The sequence below is a fragment of the Podarcis melisellensis genome (assembly GCF_964234715.1).
Source record: "Podarcis melisellensis genome assembly, chromosome: 16".
NCBI classification, from domain to species: Eukaryota; Metazoa; Chordata; class Lepidosauria; order Squamata; family Lacertidae; genus Podarcis; species Podarcis melisellensis.
Genome location: NC_138533.1, coordinates 7,260,223 through 7,275,781, shown reverse-complemented (window position 1 = coordinate 7,275,781; position 15,559 = coordinate 7,260,223). Strand labels below are relative to the sequence as shown.

At 44.6% G+C, this 15,559-nt stretch overlaps 1 long non-coding RNA gene across 1 annotated transcript in view; it reads right to left on the bottom strand.

Moving 5' to 3' along the window:
• Positions 1–12,018, bottom strand: part of LOC309358818 — a 52,454-nt gene extending 40,436 nt beyond the window's left edge. The window contains exons 1-3 of the long non-coding RNA XR_014163637.1: positions 11,533–12,018; positions 8,500–8,631; positions 2,913–2,992 (exon numbers count right to left, since the gene is read on the bottom strand). This is a non-coding gene — a long non-coding RNA (uncharacterized lncRNA). The remainder of the gene's footprint in view (positions 1–2,912; positions 2,993–8,499; positions 8,632–11,532) is intronic.
• Between the last annotated feature and the right edge of the window lie 3,541 nt (positions 12,019–15,559).

Below are 15,559 nucleotides of genomic sequence, written 5' to 3'. Positions count from 1 at the left end.
CCCAGAAATAGTGCCTCAGGTTAAGAACTTTGCTTCAGGATGAGAACAGAAATTGTGTGGCGGTGTCGCGGTAGCAGCAGGAGGCCCCATTAGCTAAAGTGGTACCTCAGGTTAAGAACAGTTTCAGGTTAAGAATGGACCTCCAGAACGAATCAATTTCTTAACCCGAGATACCACTGTATATTATTAGCCGATATGTTGCTTGTTGATGTTCGGAGTCAGTTCTCCAGTGGGCTTCCCATAGGCATCTGGCTGGAGGAACAGGAAGCTGGATTAGATGGTGAGGCTGTTCACTGGATTCACTCAGAGTTCAAACCTTCCCCATTTGGGAGGATCATGGTTGAGTTGGGAGGACACAGCCCTGGAACACCCTGGGTGAGCCCACCCAGACAGATCAAAGGAGGCAGGAAGACACAGCGAATGCCCTTTGGACGTAGACCCCCAAGCAGGATTGAATCCTCCACTCTCAAGCAGTAAAGTGGAGGATTCAATACTGTGCGCTTTTCCTCTGCAAGGGTACTACTGCTCATAATGCATTTTGGGGAAGTTGCAGGGTGAAAGTCTAGGCAATATTGAGCTAGATGCACCAATGGCTGACTTTGTTTAAGGAAGCTCCCTTTGAGGCTGATGTCCACTGAATTCAATTTGGAGGGCTTTGTTTAAAGCAAACACATGTGGGATTATAAGGGAAGTTTAAAATGGCTTTTTAAAATAGATAAACCCATCCCAGCGTGGGAAGATGGGGTTTACACAAATCTCTAGAATTCAGTGGAAAGGGGGCTTGAAGCCTTGACAAGCATGCATTCTTTACGAAGCAGGGGGCGACACCAATTGTAAAAGGTATCATAATTAATCATCAAAAGGAGTAAATAGGAGGATAATGAAAGGGGAATGGAATTGGATAAAACACATGCTAATGAATACAGGGCAGCTCAGGAATGGCTGGATGAAGTCTGCTTCCAATAATTAGTCAGGGCCTTTGAGGGTAGGACACCTGAAGGCAGTTTTCGTCTACAAGGGAGGGACTTGCAGTCCTGGAATTGTATAAAAGGACTTGCTGCCCACGATTCTAACAACACCTCCTCTCACCTTCACCTGAGTACTTCTCCTGAGACCTTGGTAAGTGAGAGAACTCCATGCCTTTTGCTGCCTCTTCCTTTCCAAACTTCATTCTCCGCTTCCTTCTTTGAACCCAGACCTGCCTCTCCTTGCTCATCTTCTTTCTCATTCCTACGGCACTTTGGCTATGTAGGAAGGCTCCTTTCATATGGAGTCAGAGCAATCCTCCACCTAGTTCAGTCGTGTCTACAGGAGGGACGTGGAATATCAGTGGTCCTCCCAGAGTTGCTGGACTACATCTCCCATCATTCCTGGCCATTGCCAGCAGGGCCTGATGGGTCTTGGAGTCCAACAACACGTGGAGGCTCACAGATACCCCCACCCTATTCCTGGTCCACACAGACTGGTGCTGGGGGCTCTCCGGATTTTTAGCAGGGCCCCTTTAAGCCTTAACTTGCTTCTTGGTGTAAGTTTAGCTTTGGAACTGAAAAAGCATAACATAAAAGGGAAGAGTGTAAGGAAGGAAGAGGTTATTACGAGGCCATATACCATCCATTGCAAAACATCTTAAGGGCTGTGGCATGGATGACAGAACATACCTCCTTTCTGTTGCTGGAGAAAGGGTGGGAAACCTGTGGCTGCCAGGGGGCTGTTGCATTCCAAATAGCATCAAGCTCAGCCAATTTGGCCAAGGGATGATGGGAGTTGGAGGACAAGTTAATATTACAAGAAATTGGATTTTTTGGGTATTATGAGATTCCAACTAAACATGAAGATGAATATGAATATGTGACCACTGAAGGCATTGGGCTATCAATGTTCAGATATTTATTTAATATTTTTGTAGTGGGCTGGGTGTTCATCAGTATGCAGATGACACCCAGCTCTACCTCTCCTTTAAATCGGAACCAGTGAAGGCGGTGAAGGTCCTGTGTCAGTGCCTGGAGGCGGTTGGAGGATGGATGGCAGCTAACAGTTTGAGGTTGAATCCTGACAAGACAGAAGTACTGTTTCTGGGGGACAGGGGGCGGGCGGTTGTGGGGGATTCCCTGGTCCTGAATGGGGTAACTGTGCCCCTGAAGGACCAGGTACGCAGCCTGGGAGTCATTTTGGACTCACAGCTGTCCATGAAGGCACAGGTTAATTCTGTGTCCAGGGCAGCTGTCTACCAGCTCCACCTGGTACGCAGGCTAAGACCCTACCTGCCCGCAGACTGTCTTGCCAGAATGGTGCATGCTCTAGTTATCTCCTGCTTGGACTACTGCAATGCACTCTACGTGGGACTACCTTTGAAGGTGACCCAGAAACTGCAATTAATCCAGAATGCGGCAGCTAGATGGTGACTGGGAGTGGTCGCCGGGACCACATCACACCGGTTCTGAGAGATCTGCATTGGCTCCCAGTACATTTCTGAGTACAATTCAAAGTGTTGGTGCTGACCTTTAAAGCCCTAAACGGCCTCGGTTCCTGTATACCTGAAGGAGCATCTCCACCCCCATAATTCAGCCCAGACACTGAGATCCAGCGCTGAGGGCCTTCTGGCGGTTCCCTCATTTCAAGAAGTAAGGTTACAGGGAACCAGACAGAGGGCCTTCTCGGTAGTGGCGCCTGCCCTGTGGAGCACCCTCCCAGCAGATGTCAAGGCAATAAACAACTATTTTACTTTTAAAAGACAACTGAAGGCAGCCCTCTTTAGGGAAGTTTTTAATGTCTGGTGCTGTACTGTTTTTAATATTCAGTTGGAAGCCGCCCAGAGTGGCTGGGGAAACACAACAAAAATGGTATCATCTAGGAAAAGGGTTTGTGTACGAGAAAGGGAAGGACACAAATATATAACAGAATTAATATCTTACATTTCTTTGAGTTTTCCTGTGCTCTCATACCCTTCATATTTTATTCTGAGGGGTCTTGACAACCTTCAACTCCTAGAAACCTAAAAGAAAAGCATGATAATGTAATAATTTCAGGGTTCGCACGAACAGACCAGGGTAAACAAGAATGCTTTTAGATCTTTTCTCAAAGTCTATCTATCATAAGGAGATACACACACAGCAGTGTGCAAAGTGTTCCAAAAGGGGAGAGCTGCCTGGAAGAAGACCACCTCATGAGGTCGCAAGGGAGACAAACCCATTGGTGACACCACCAAGAGGCCTCCAATGCTGGACTGATGCACTATAGCTGGCTTGGGATTTTTTAATGATATGGTGTTTTTTTTAAATGGGCTTGCAGATTGTGTTATAATCTCCCCTTCTTCCTCTCCTTCTTCTTCACTGCTGGTGGTAGGGCTTGTTGTTATGGTTGTTGTTTTGTTATAAATTGGATGCGTGAATCATGAATAAATTGGATGAATGTTTGCTCATCATCATTTCAGATCCAGTACCCATCACTCCAAAATGACCTATGGCTACAATTCCTCCTGCTCTTACCCAGTTGGCTGTCTGGGCTCGCTGAAATCAAGTTGTGGCTTTGGGGGTTTGGGGGGAAGTGGGGGCTTTTGGGGTTCAAGTGGTGGTGGAGTGTCATCAAGTAGCCTCGCTATACATCCTTCTGCCAGTGTTGGTTGCATGACTCAGTTACCACCATCGCAAGTATGCATCCAGCCACCTCCATGTTGTGTGACTATCCCAGGAGCAATGCTCTGTGCCTCGGGTGAGCCAGCTTGTGTGGGAGGACACACCGCCTGTGTGGGCACATCCTCCTGTGGAACTGGCCTGGGATACGGCTGCTCTGGATGCTATTCATGCTATTAAAGGAAGCACTCAGACCAGCAGAATGCCCTCACCGGCAACTGATGAACTTGGCATGGCTTCACGGCTGATTATCTGATGGGCCTTGGTGCCCACCAAGTCTGCAGGATTCCCAGATGCTTGGCTCATCCATGTTTGTCTTACAAACATGCAACTGCTTCCTAGGATGTGTTGATCCCAACCTCTTCTTCTTCTTCTTCTGGGCTTTTGCTATGTATGGAATTTATCTCCAGCTAAGGGGCAATTTTTTTAATGCCTCCAACTTGTATTGCGCTTGAATGCTATAGAAACATAATACAACTCTGAATGTTTATGTACCATCAATGTTTGATTTACCTTTCTGCAAAATGTCTGGAAAGCAATTCTTCCTTGGTTTCTGGAATGAAAATGTTCTCTGTCTTCCTCTTATGCATTAAACTTAGCTTCAGCATAGCACCTGTTCTCTGTGGGTTTCATTAATACTTGCCCCTCACTCCTGAGCTAACACCCAGCTTTGATCCTATTCCTGGAAACATGATACTTTTTGTGGGTGGGTGGTGGGGGGGGGTATTTTACTCTGAAAGCTAAATTGCACCACAAAACGTGGGAGGTTGGGAAAGAAAAAGATTGAGGTTGGGAACCGGGGGGGGGGGGACACATTCCAAATACCTCAGGGTTGTGTTGGAATTTTGTGGACAGGCTGTCAACTTGAATATAATGTTCGGGGAGGTGTTTAAGCCCTGCCCCACATAATGGATCAAATGACACGGTGCAGACACGGCAGACCCCTCAAATATTTTATGGGGGCTCTGAATACCCCCTGGCTCCTATAATAATAATAATTTATTATTTATACCCTGCTCATCTGGCTGGGTTTCCCGAGCCACTCTGGGTGGCTCCCAACAGAATATTAAAATACAATAGACCGGGAAACATAAAAAGTTTCCCTAAACAGGGCTGCCTTTAGATGTCTTCTAAAAGTCTGGTGGTAGTTTTTCTGTTAGACCCTCCTGGTGGGAGGGTGTTCCGCAGGGAGAGGGTGCCACTACCAAGAAGGCCCTCTGCCTGGTTCCCTGTAACTTGGCTTATCGGAGTGAGGGAACCGCCAGAAGGCTCTCAGCACAGGGCCTCAGTGTCCAGGCAGAACAATGGGGGTGGAGACACTCCTTCAGGTAAACTGGACCAAGGCCGTTTAGGGCTTTAAAGGTCAGCACCAACACTTTGAATTGTGCTCGGAAATGTACTCATCCTGGAATGTCCCACATTTCCTTGGGATGTTGTTAAAGTTTGTTGGGTCATATATCTTTTGACCCACTGAGTCTGCTGCAAGGGCCCTGCATGTTCACAGCTTTCTGCCTCTTAACAAAACGAAACGACCTTGCTAAGGTTCTCAGACAGACTGCTCTCCAGAGAGAGCTCAGATCAAAGGAGAAATGGAGGGATCATGTGGGCAGTGCACCCAGTTGATAATAACGCTCCTGGAGTGTTAACTCCTGAGAGGCCAGAACCACAACAGATGTCCCTATTTTCATAGGAGAAATGTTGGAGGGTATGGAGTTAACCAACCCCCAAGCTGTTTGATGGCAATCTTGTATAGGGAAGTTTTTAAAATGTTCAATGTTTTATTATGTTTTGTAGAGTGCCTGGGGCAGCCCAGTAAGATGTGTGGAGTATAAGAAGTAAAGTTTCATTATGGAATGGGACTTCCCTATATTCATCAGAGAAAAGATGGAGGGTATCTAACACCCATCCTCCTCTATATCAGCATCTGTTGCATAACCATTGATTTCTCTTTTATCCTGTGGTATTTTGTAAAGGTTGCATGAAAGCTTCCATCCACAATAGGGTAATTTCCCCCAACTGAAATATAGAGAAGTACATAGGCTCCCAACCTTCAGATTGCTGGCAATGAAACTGATTGAAAACAGTAAAACAAAGATGATCAAAATGATGAAGGAGAGGACTGGACAAAGGGGAAACCCCACAACACAAGCACTCAAGCAAGGGTTTCTGTTTACACACTGAGAGAGACGTGAAGACCCAACCACCTTTGCAGCAGGCAGGGTTGGTCTGGAGAGACAGGGTGATTCCTGCCCTCTGCAGAGAATGCTGCAAGACCCTGCCTGTCTCCCATAGGGGGAGTCATCCCTATCAGGAATGGCGTCCCCCTCCATCTGGTAAATAGCCAGACACTACATGACATTGATCGCCGGCATTGATGCTCTTCCAGAAGTAATCTGGGACAATGTCAAAGGTTTCTATACCACTTATTTTCCACCTGTGGTGAATGGTGGAAACGGTGTGAGTGACCCCAAAGATTATACAGTTGTCTGGGACTGGGCAGAGGAGGAGGGTGGGAGACTGCCTCTCCATCCTGACCCTTCCAGGGAGGAGGAAGAGGAAGACAGTATTGATTTACAGCCATGGTTTGAGGGAGGTCACAGCTCAGTGCAGATGAGGGGGGAAATTGGGAGAGGAGGAGGCAGAACAGGAATGGCAGCTGGCTGACATGGTGTCCTTAGCAAGCATTCCAGGCCCCCATCTCCCAGAACACAGTGACCCTTAAAAGTAGGAGAGCAAAGAGCCCAAAGACAGAGGGCAGGTAGCAAACACTCCATTGGTGCTTCCTGCTGCTCATTTCCCCATTGACTTACTGCTTGCTTCTTTGATCACTTTCCTTCCCCTCATGTGTTTTCGTTCCTCCACCCCTCCTCTGGCCACGTTCCCTCACCCTTGCCTGCTCTTGCGCTTGCTCTGGAAGTCCCTGCTCTCTGGATGCAGAGACAAACATGACTTTCTGCAAAATAGGTGCCTGCATCATTTTCCACCAGCTGCTAGGAAGCCGGATAAATCCAGTCTGGGATAAAGTGCTGTGCAAGTATCACTGGGAACAAGGCTGCAAAACTGATGGTATCAGCCTACAAACATGGCTGATAAAGTGAGTCAGGGCATTGGAATACTTTCATTACTTTCCCTCGGTATAATAGGGTCTATGTTTTGTAATACTTTTGGGTTTAACCATTATATCCATGCTACGAAGTGTTCCAATTCCTTCACTAATTTCCATGCATTCACATGCCTGTGGCTTATTTACCTGACAGGTGGTGATCCAGCCTCTATTTAAAATCCTCCAGAAGTCCACTATATAGCTCTTACCATCAGAAATGCCTGATGGTCGGAATCTCCTTTCTTCTCATTTGAATCTATTAGTTCTGGTCCTACACTCTGAAGCAGGAGAAAAACAAGCTCGCTCCATCTTCCATGTGATGGAAGGAATGTCTATAGAAGTGACGGGTCTCTGAGAGATTTTGAACAGTGGACTGCACTACTTTGCAACGTGGTGGACTTTCCTTCTCCTATATGACTCCCAAGGTCCCTTCCGTCTCTACACTTCCATGATTCTATGAATGACTATAAGTCTAATAAAAGGAAACTCAATGGAACCACAGCCAGTGATGATACAGATAGGTGAGACTTATTGTAGTGGGAGGACAGTTGCATGACATAATGTATGTTAACATTATGGGGTTATTGGGTTGTTTCTCTTAACTTTATGTTAACTTTATGTTAACTTTATGCTGAATGACATAAAGTTATGCAATTGTGGTCCCTGCCTGTTTGGAGGAGGCAGTGGTAAATCCACTTCTTAAGAAACCTTCCCTGGATTTGGAAAACCTAACTAACTATGGGCCAGTTGCTAATCTCCCTTTCCTGAGCAAGGTTCTGGAGCGAGTGGTCGCAGACCAGAACAAGGCGTTTTCGGAAGAAATTGTTTTTCTGGATACATTTCAATCGAGGATTAGGAACAGTTTTGGCACAGAAACTGCTTTGGTTGCCCTGTATGATGTCCAGATAAGACTGAGACACTGTTAGTGGGTGATTCCCTAGACCAGATGGGTGGGAGATTGAGAAGTCTGGAGGGTGGCAACTCGAGAACGGAGCCTTCTCTGTGGTGGCTCCCCATCTGTGGAATGCTCCCCCCAGGAAAGTTCTCCTGGTGCCTTCATTATACACCTTTAGGCGCCAGCCAAAAATGTTCCATTTTAATGGAGCCTTTGGTTGATTTGATTGACATCCTATGCCCTTTTAAAATGTGGGGGTTTGGAGGGGTGTTATTGGGTTGTTGCTTTTATCTTGTTTATATATTTTGTGGTGTTATATTTTGATTTTGTTCTGTGAACAGCCTTGAGACCTCCTGGTATGGGGCAATATATAAATTCAAAAAATAATAAGAATAAGAATAAAAGCAAACAATGCATTGAAGTGTAAAATAATTAAAAGACTGTTTTAAGGTTGCCTGCTGTGATTTAATCAAAGGGATACAGAGAAGAACAGAGCTTCTTGGGAAACTGGAAGCATTATATTCATAGATCCATCAATGAATGACAAGTGTATGTCAGTCACACTTTGGTGTCCCACAAATTTTGGTCAAAGTACATTAGATAGAAGGGGAGAAAAAGGTGCGTATCCAAGAGAAAAGGGAGGAAAACCGAAAGATGCACTGAGCAGAGAGGTGTAGACCTGAGTGTCAGAGATGCTAAGAGATCCTTGAGCCAGTCCATTTGGGCTTGTCTAGAAGGGAAGACCCAGCATTTCTGGCACCTGAGTCCATACAATCACCAGCCATTCATCCTACACAGGTATTTCAGGCAAGATGCAGTGAGCCCTGCATTTATTCACATAAAGTTGATGTCGGCTATTCTACCGAAACCACCTCTATTTATTTTAGGCGTTTTAGTAATTCTACCAGGAACAGGAAAAGGAAAAGGAACAGGAACAGGAATGGGACGAGGCTGGATGGATACACTGATTTTCATAGATGACATCTTGAACGGCAGCTGTTAATCTGAAAAAAAGGAGGGAAACACTTAGAATCATAGACTTGAAGCATCCATGACAGATGACCCTTGACATCCACATAAATAACAGAGGCAAGGAAAGATTGGAAAAACACATAAAAAGGAAAGAAAAAGAATTAACAAATTTCCCTCGAAAAGAGACAGTAAAACAGGACATTAAGATATTACAAACACAGTTTTCAATGATAATAAATCAGGAAATAGGGTGGAAGATTGAATATGTAAAACAGAAGCAATTAGAGAAAAAGGAGGGTGTCCTCACCCCCTCAGGTAGAAAGGGATGCAAAGAGATCATGTGCAGAGGGGGCTGCTTAGAGAGAGAGTCCTTTGTTTCCTTGCCTAATGAATATGTAATGAAGGAAAGACCATACTCGGTATAATGAGTATTGTGTCGTAACTTTAGATTGGAGGAAGTTTATGCATATGTATTGCTTTTATAGATAACAGCTATGTATATTAAGAGGGTGCCACCCTTTTGGTTTGCTCAGCTTTTGGAGAGTGATCCCACTGAGCCATTATTGCTGGCAATAAACACCCTTTGTTTTCTCACTGCAGCATGGAGAATCTCCAGCCTGGAATGTTGATTTTGCTACACCAGGATCAGTTCATCATTCCACAAGCCCCACGTTGAGGGAAGAGATCTGCTGGGTTTTCAACCTCCCCATGAAGTCAGCCAGCGTTGAACCTTGCCATGGTGCAAACGAAGTAAGGAAGTTCTCAATGGGGGACCAGGGTGCAGATTCCAACCAGGGAGATACTCAACCCAAGCTTGGGGCTGTCTTAATCAATCCTTCCCTCAGGACGCTAATGCTAGTGTGTTAATAGTTCCCAATGCCTTTTCTGCCCTCATACAAAAACGTCCTTCCGCCTAACAAGGAAGGTTTTAATTTCACTGAGGGAAAGGTAAAAGAAACCCCAACCAAGTGCTAATGAGGTTGAGCAAAATAATAGTAATTTCCAGCCCTGTCAACCAGCAACCCAAATAGCTCAGTGACGACACTAACCCCAGTGTCCTACCCGAGTCCGGGTAGGAAGCTCTCCAAGCAAAATGGCTCTGTGCTCCAGGGGAAGCAGGCTTATGCAGGCTTTCGGCTCCCCTTTGCTTATGGGACAGCTTTTCCCATCAGCCACATCACACAGACAAGACACTGGGCAAAACCTTGCCCAGTATTCTGCTGCAGTCTGTGGGTCACCAGGCAAAGGCATCCCACACTTAATGGGCATGGAATGGTTCTTGCAACAGACTATTCTGCTTTTGTAGAATACAGCAGTTCAGTATTCCACGAGCTGTACTGTTTTAAGGGTGCTCAAAACAGGGAGGGAAGCCATGACTGCTGAAAGTAGTATCATAGTATGTGTAATCAATGCTGCAATTTTGCTCTGAGGACAATAATAGACATGCGCAGACGTAACATTTAGCCCAGTGTTCTGGATCAGTGCAAGGAAAAAATGTGGGTGTTGATGTTGGAGTGAGGAGAAAGGATTAAAGAAACCCACAGAGAACAGGTTCTATGCTGAAACTAAGTTTAATGGGAAGGAAGAAATCAGAGGACATTTTACATTCCAGAAACAAAGGAAGAACAACCTTCTAGGCTTTGCAGTAATTCAGACGTTGATATTGATTACAAAGATCATACATGCACATCCAGAGTTGTATCATGTTTCGAGTGGAATACAAGTTGGAAGCATTAAAAAATTGCCCCTTAGCTGGACTGAAGAAGAAGAAGAAGAAGAAGAAGAAGAAGAAGAAGAAGAAGAAGAAGAAGAAGAAGAAGAAGAAGAAGAAGAAGAAGAAAAGCCTGGTGAATAGAAATTGGGAGCAACACATCCTAGGAAACAACTGCACATTTGTGAGACAAACATGGGTGAGCCAAGCATCTGGGCATCCTGCAAACAGGACGCTTGGCATTTCTGGCACTTAGGCCCATGAGATCATCAATCGTAAAACAAGCCATGCCAAGTTCGTCAATTGCCAGTCTGGGCATTCTGCTGCTCTGAGTGCTCCCTTTAATACTATGAATAATGTCTATGGTAAGAACAACAACCATCAGTACCCATGAATAACAAGAAGAAGAGATAGTGGTATGCAGTGCAGAACAACATGATAGCAGAATCTGCAAGTCAATAAAAAAATGATCATAAAAAACAAGCCAGCAATAGTGTTGTTGGGGTGGCCTTTTGGTGGTGCCCCCACTCAGCTTTTCTCACTTTAGTTGTGACCCCCATTTCTCCAGCAACAGAAAACATGTATGTTCTGTCATCCATGGGACAAGGATTAGGTTTTTGGGCAATGGCATGTATATCGACTCTTATAGACCTCTGCCCTCCTCATCCCCGTTTGCTTTAGTGCTGTGCTTTTTAGGTTTCAAGCCTGTGAGCAGAAAATGAGCATTTGAAAGATCTTCTTGGAAGCTTTTGTAGAAATGTAGGTTAAATACACTTTGAAGAAACAAATGACAATAAGCTCATTTTCCAGAATTCTGAATATATGTGATAGATTCATAGACTATATTGCATTAAATAAAACTTCATGTGGTATCTCTGGCATCTCAAGGTAGGCCAGGGAAAGGGCCGTGCCTGAAACCCGGGACAGCCACCACCAGTCCATGTGGACCAGGAATTGGGGAGACATCTTGTCGCTCCAGATACTGTTGGACTCCAACACCCATCAGGCCCAACTGCCACAGCCAAAGGGCCAGGAATGATGGGAATTGTAGTCCAGCATCTCTGGGAGGAACATAGATATTACCCATCCCTTCCTACAAGTGCCCTAGGAAATGAGAAAGAAGATGAGCAAGGAGAAGCAGGCCAAGGTTCAAAGAAGGAGACAGAGAGAGTGAAGTTTGGAAAGGAAGAGGCAGCAAAAGGCATGGAGTTCTGTCACTTACCAAGGTCTCAAGAGAAGTACTCAGGTGAAGGTGTGGGGAGCTCTTGTTCGAGTCATGGGCAGCAAGTCCTTTTATATGAATAGAGGACTGCAAGTCCCTCCCTTGTGAAGTAAAACTGCCTTCAGATGTCCTACCCTCAAAGGCCCCGAATATTTATTGGAACTGAACTTCATCCAGCTATCCCTGAACCACCCTGTATTCATTAGCATGTGCTTTATAAAATTCCATTCCCGTTTTATTATCCTCCTCTTCACTCCTGTGGTTATGTAATACACTTATAAAAATTAGTGCCCTGCCTCCCTTCATAAGGAAACTATTCCCTTCAAGGCTGCAAGCCCTCTGTCCACTGAATTCTAGAGATATGTATAATCCCCATCTGTCCAGTCTGCAGCTTTATCTGATTCTTTTAGAATCCGTATTAACTTTCCCATATAATCCCTATATATGTTTGCTTTAAACAAAGCCCTCTAAATTGAATTCAGGGGACATCAGCCTCAAAGGGAGCTTTCTTGTGTAGTCTGGCCGTTGGTCCTTCAAGCTCAGTATTATCCTCCCCTTTCTGGTGGGGATTGGAGGATTCAATCCTGATTGGGGGTCTATTCCGAAGTGTGAATGAATGAATAGACTTTATTTGCGTAGCCGACATGCCATAGCATCAAAGGACAAATACCAACAAAAATAGATTACGAATATAGTTACCATAAAATCTTATGACCTATTAAAACCCTAGGTAGAAGCTGGATTATCATTCATCCATGACCCTCTGTCCCATGGGCGGCGGCCTTTTCTCTGGTAGATTGTTCCAGGTCGGTTAAGTGAATAGACCAGCCAAATTGAAAGATTATAAATATAAATATAACCTCGGAGGGATGGTCAGGACAGGGAGAAAGATAATAATAACCAGATGCAGATACATTAATAATCTCAGTACTTAAAACTTGGCAGAGGTAATAAAATAATAATAATAAAATGTAATAATAATAATAATAATAATAAGATCCTAGGCAAGGAATCCGGGTGACGACACTGATGTCATTCAGATAACAGCTCTCAGTCTCATTGCTCTCTCGATAAATTTGGCAACCTTCTCTGTTGTCCAGCTGTTCTGGTTGGCTAGGTGTGAGAACAATTTGGCTTCACAAGAGCGGCCCGGGATGGCAGATAGGAGCGGCGTGATGGTCTCGTCCCTGAGATCTTTATATAGGGAGCAAGACAAGAGAAGGTGTGACACAGTCTCTACGTAGCCAGCTCCACAGGGGCAGAGCCAGTTCTCGAATTAAATTTTTTGATATCTACCTTCAAGAACAGCTGAGGGTAACATATTTAGTCTGGCCAGTGTAAAGGCCCGTCTGAGTTTTGGAATGGTTAAGGAAGACAAATAAGATGCCCGAAAATCAAAGTGGGAGGGGGGCAGATAAGCGTACCAAGCACTAAATTTCTTAATGTAGGCCAGATTATTCTGCTGCTCAATAACCTTCATGCGCTGGTCAATAAAGGTTTTTGCCTTGGGGAGACCCATTTTCAGGAGATGCTATGCTTGGAGGCCACATGTAAGTAGTTTTTGATGCACTACTTTGGACCACCGACTTCTATGAGCATCTCGTTCTACTAGAGGTAGTAGTCCGGATGGGTTTAAATTTAAGCAAAGCCAATAGTTGAATGTTCTTAACCAGATCCAGGTTTCGACGGAGAGGAGGCCAGTCTCCAGCCGTAGGGCCGCATTTGGTGCGCATGGTGGAATGGCTAGAATCTGTCTTAAAAATTTAGACTGGACCATTTCAAGTGTGCGGCAATGATTTCCTGTCCAAATTTGGGCCCCATAGAGTAATTGCACCAAGGGTTTTGCTTGAAAGACCTCCAGAGTTCCTGGGATATGTCTGCCCCCCTTCGTAAAGTAAAAGCGAGACAGTATTTTGGCGCTTTGAGATGCTTTTTCCCGAAACCAGAGGCCTTTCTCCTGGGTATGGTAAGCCATGTGGTGCTAAAGAAGGACAGAACTTTTTTATGTATGCTACAACAGCAGCAAGGATACTCATTGCAAAGTATTGGAAGACACAAGATCTACCCACTCTGGAAGAATGGCAGATGAAGATGATAGACTATATGGGACTGGCAGAGATGACTGGCAGAATCCGAGACCAGGACAAAGAGACAGTGGAAGAAGATTGGAAGAAGTTTAAAGGCTATCTTAATAAATATTATAAAATTAATGAAGGCTAAAAAGATATTGATTGTGAAGCTGAGGCTCCAGTACTTTGGCCACCTCATGAGAAGAGAAGACTCCCTGGAGAAGACCCTGATGTTGGGAAAGATGGAGGGCACAAGGAGAAGGGGACGGCAGAGGACGAGATGGTTGGATAGTGTTTTTGAGGTTACCAGCATGAGTTTGACCAAACTGCGGGAGGCAGTGGAGGACAGAGGTGCCTGGCGTTCTCTGGTCCATGGGGTCACGAAGAGTCGGACACGACTAAACGACTAAACAACAACAACAAAAAGATATGGGTTTAAAAATTAGTGGTTTGCAGGGGCGTTGATTAAGGAAAAAGAATGGAATTAATAAAAACTACGGGAAATATGGGAATGGATTTGCTGATAAGATAAATGAGATTAGAATACAGAAGGGGGAGGTGCGAGGAGGTCGGTGAAATTAGGTTTAGAAAATAAGGTCTGAACGTATACTTGTTTTGTTTTTGTTTGTTGGTATGTTTTTATTGTTGTTTGTATTTGTTTTTATTGTTGTTTGTATTTGTGTTTATATGTTTTATTGGAAACTTAATAAATATCATTTCCCTAGCATATTTATGATGGGCCTCCCAGGCCCCTGTTGACTGGAAAACTACTCCGAGGTATTTGAAAATTTTGACCTGTTCTATTGGCTGATTGTCCATCTCCCATCTGTGATGTCTGTGTCTCCTAGCGACGACCATGACTTTGGTTTTTTGGTGATTAACCACCAGTTGATCTCTCCTGCAGTAGGCTGAGAATTCTCTTAGTAACCTTTTGAGGCCTACTTTAGTTCGTGATAAGAGAACTGCGTCGTCTGCATAGAGGAGCACTGAAATTGATTTTTCGGCCAATTTGGGGGCATGAAACTTCGGGGATGTTAGGTATTTGAGCATGTCATTTATTTATAAGTTGAATAAGGCCGGGGCTAAAATACAGCCCTGCTTGACTCCTTTGGTGGCTGGTACAGGGCCAATTAGTTGCCCATTTACTGAGGTTCTTACATATAACTTGGAGTCTTTATATAGGCTTTTTATCAAGAATAGTAATCTTTTGTCAATATTGGTAGCATTGAGTTTAGCCCAAAGTTTGACTGCATATAGAATCCCACATGTTTTATTGACGTATTTGTCAATGAGGTGTGCTAATACGAAGCAATGGTCTATTGTTGTTCTGCCCTGTCTGAAGCTGGCTTGCTCTTCTGCCCGAACTGCCTCAGTTTCCATCCAGTCAATTAGCTTGATGTGGAGGTGTTTGGCATACAGTTTGCTGGGGATAGTAAGGAGGCTAATGGGTCTATAGCTCGCTGGATCTGCCATAGGACCCTTTTTATAGATTGGAATAATTACTGCCTCTGTCCAGCAACCAGGTATTATGCCTGTTTTATCGATGTATGTAAATATTGACGCCATTATAGGAGCCCACCAACTGATACTGTTCTTCATGAGCTCTGCTGGAATGTGGTCTATGCCCGGGGCTTTGTTGTTTTTCAGTTGGGCAATTAGTTTCCCCACCTCCTCTATGGAGACAGGAGGCCAATATGGTAAATTCTCCGAGTAGGCACTTGGATCATTGTGCTGAGCTTTGTCGTCATAGAAGAGGGTTTGAAAATATTTCATCCACTCCTGGGGTTCTACAGTACATGTTTCTGAAGTGTGTGTTTCTGCCTGATGCTCTACTTCCTGATTCATAGGTATCTCGGTTTTTGAGCGTCTCAAAAGTCAAACGTTTAGGTTTTCTAACGCCGAAAATCCGGAACTGCTTCAGTTTTCAAATACTTTTCGGAAGTTGAACTGGCCACACG